The following is a 3,313-nucleotide window of genomic DNA, read 5'->3' on the forward strand; positions in this document are numbered from 1 at the left end:
AAGAAGAAGAAGAAGAGAGAGAGAGAGAGAGAGAGAGAGAGAGAGAGAGAGGAGAGAGAGAGAGAGAGAGAGAGAGAGAGAGAGAGAGAGAGAGAGAGAGATTCCGGATAGCTCGGTTGTCCGATTGCAGTGATTCAAAAATCATTATCTTCAGAACGACGACGTCGTTGAGGGTACAATGTTAGTTTCTCTGTGGGTGTTAGAGATTTTCGGTGAGATAGGTTTTAGAGTTTTGGTGCCCTAGAGGTAACACTGTATCTTTCTCTTATGATTTAATCCTCAAGTTCAGATATAACTTGGAGAGATTGTACTCTTGATTCATAGTAAAATATTTCTCTGTGGATTGCCCCGTGGACATATGCACGATTTGCCAAACCATGTTAAATATTTGTGTTTTCTTGCTTGTGGTATTTGCATTGGTGTCGTTATTTGTTTAGTGTTTAATTCCGTAGATTAATCTCCATAAAATCTCTAACAAGTGATATCAGAGCCCTAGTTCGAGGCGTACTTTGGGATGAAAAAGATGGATAGTTTTGACACAATGATAAAATTAGATAGTTCCAATTGGCAAGTATGGAAGTCCAAGATGGAAGATATTCTGTATTATAAAGATTTACATGACCATATTGAGGGAGATGAAGCCAAGCTAGAAAAGATGACTGATAAAGAATGGGAGAAATAACACAAGAAGTCAATCGGTTATATTCGGATGTGGATCGACGTTAGTGTGTTTCATCATGTATCAGGTGAGACTAATGCGAAGTCTCTTTAGAAGAAGCTTGAGGATCTCTACGAGCAGAAGACCATGGGAAACAAGACGTTTATTATGAGGCGGGTGGTGAACTTGAAATTTAAAGAAGGAAACAACATAGCAGGGCACTTGAATAAGTTTAAAAGTTTGATTAATCAGTTAGCTACCATGAAGATGACTATTAATGATGAGTTACAGGCTTTATTGATATTGGGTTCTTTGCCAGATAGTTGGGAGATACTGGTTGTGACAGTCAGCAATGCAGCTCCAAATAATGTGTTATCGATGAGTATGGTTACTAGTAGTTTATTCAATGAGGAGACTCGGAGGAAGTCTACCATCACAGATAACTCACAGGCACTTGTCACAGAGAACAGGGGTAGGAGTAGGTATAAGGACCAGTCCAGAGGTCGTGGCACATCCAAGGGCAGATCAAAGTCTAAAGGTAGAGGTTGTTTTTATTGTGGAAAGCCAGGTCATATCAAGAAGTGTTGTTGGGCATTAAAGAAAGAGCAAGCTGGGAACAAAAATGAAAAGAAAGATGAGAAGAAGAAAGCTGACAGTGAAACTACAGCTACTTTGTCTGATACCGATGTTATTCTTATTTGCAGGGAAGAAGACTGTATGCATGTTACAAGTCAGAATTCCAAGTGGATAGCGGATATAGTAGCTACATGTCATGCTACCTCCAATCGAGATATTTTCATGTCGTATAAAGCAGGTGACTTCGACAATGTGAAGGTGGGCAATACCAGCTACTCAAAGATTGTGGGACTTGGTGATGTACACTTGTAAAAAAGATACTGGATGCACATTGATCTTAAAGAATGTGCAGCGTGTTCTCAATTTGCGGCTCAGCTTGATTTCGGGTTTTACTTTGGACCGAATGGGATATGAAATTCAATTTGGTGGAGAAAAATATAAAATCACCAAAGGCTCTATTATGATGGATAGAGGAAGTATATGTTATAATTTATATAAGACTCAAGCAAAGGCTTCATATGATTCTTTGAGCGTGGCTCAAGACCGTGACACTCTCAGTTTGTGGCATAGGAGGCTCGGGCGCAAGAAGGGGTTGCAGATATTGGCAAAGAAGTCTCTCATTCCCTTTGTTAAAGGTTCGTCACTCATCCCTTGTGATTATTGTTTGTTTGGCAAACAACATAGAGTTTCTTTTAGTAAGCCTTCTAAAAGAAAAGATAATATCCTAGATTTGATTTATTCTGATGTTTGTGGTCCTATTGAGGTGGAGTCTTTGGGTGGCAATAAGTATTTTGTCATATTTATTGATGATGCATTGCGGAGGATGTGGGTCTTCTTATTGAGGACAAAGGACTGTAGGCAATAAAAATTGCCTTAAATCCTAGCAAAGAAACTTGAAACTGACAAAAACGCTAGTATCTCTCAAACCGAAGGGAATTTGACAAAACAAACGGCGATAAACTAAACTTCGGTTGGTTTGGTCGGCCTCATCTCAAAAAAAATACGTGATTTTTATATATAATTCGTCCAATTCCGATTGCAGTTTGAAATATATGATATGTTCTTCGCAGCGAGTTATATTCCTCGACGCCTGTAAAGACGTAAGTTCGCCTGAAGGCTGAGCTTCGCCTAACAGCTTCGCCCATGAGGTTTGCCCGCATATTCCAACCTCGCCTGCATAAGCCAAGCTCGCCTGAACGCTTGAGGCTCGCCTGAATTGAAGCATGTCTGATAGCTTCGCCTATGAGGTTCGCCTACAAGAAATCTAATCCGCCTACAAGCTCACCACGAAGCTCACCAAGAGGCCAAGCTCGCCCAACAACGAGGCTCGTCATTAAAGACGAAGTTCCCCCAGAAACAAGGCTCGTCATTGAAGACGAAGCTCGCCCAAAAATGAAGCTCGTCATTGAAGACGAAGCTTGCCCAGAAACGAGGCTCGTCATTGAAGACGAAGTTCGCCCAGAAACGAAGCTCGTCATTGAAGATGAAGCGAACCTCGTTGTGCATTGAGGCTTGTCTCATCTAACGAACCTCACCACGTAGCGAGGCTCGTCTCACACAGTGAAGCTCGTCATACCTAGTAAGGCTCGATGCCAGGCGGTTAGCGGCCTTAAAGACACAGTCAGCCCACATGGACTAAACCTGAGGAGTTAGTTACGCCCCGACTCCCTGATTTCAGTGCGTCAGTTATGCACTAAGGCCTATAAATAGACATGAGCAGCTATGAGGCTAAGGGGGATGCGCATACACAGGGCCATCACTCATGTTTTGAGAGCTCTTTGAAGACCGAACCTCGATTCTTGCAGCCTAAACCATTGTCAGAACATTATGTGGTCTTGTTTTGATTGTCAACGGGAAGCAAACTCGGTTTGAGTATCGAGTGAGGTATTCTTTTGCCACTAAGAACCCACTTTAAACAAAAGAGAAGTTGAATTAACCTTCTCTTCCTCTGTAATTGAGAGAGAGCGATTGCAAGGGATTCGTACCGAGTGATCGAACTCAATTCTTCAATACAAGAAATCAATCGTACATTTTTCAACCCTACAAGGACTAGTGTTTTCAGTCTTCTAGCAGTTTCAT

The sequence above is a fragment of the Asparagus officinalis genome, chromosome 9 (assembly GCF_001876935.1).
Source record: "Asparagus officinalis chromosome 9, Aspof.V1, whole genome shotgun sequence".
Classification (NCBI taxonomy): domain Eukaryota; kingdom Viridiplantae; phylum Streptophyta; class Magnoliopsida; order Asparagales; family Asparagaceae; genus Asparagus; species Asparagus officinalis.